Below are 223 nucleotides of genomic sequence, written 5' to 3'. Positions count from 1 at the left end.
GGCCCGGCCGCTCACAGGGGGCATGGGAGAAGCCAAGGCGGCAATGGGGCCGGGGCTGCCCCCAAACACGCAGGCATTTGCGTTCAGTGTCTTTTATAAGGTTCTGGTTTCCTTTCTCTGTGTGTGTTTGTAACTGTCTGTCGAGGGGGATGGGGGAAGCAGAGCCCTCCTGTGCCGCCCCTCAGCTCTGGGGACAGCACAGCCCCATGTCCCCTTCCTTGCC

This window comes from Antrostomus carolinensis, unplaced genomic scaffold (genome assembly GCF_000700745.2).
Source record: "Antrostomus carolinensis isolate BGI_N321 unplaced genomic scaffold, ASM70074v2 scaffold30039, whole genome shotgun sequence".
Taxonomy (NCBI): Eukaryota; Metazoa; Chordata; class Aves; order Caprimulgiformes; family Caprimulgidae; genus Antrostomus; species Antrostomus carolinensis.
Note: the sequence above shows the minus strand (reverse complement) of the source record.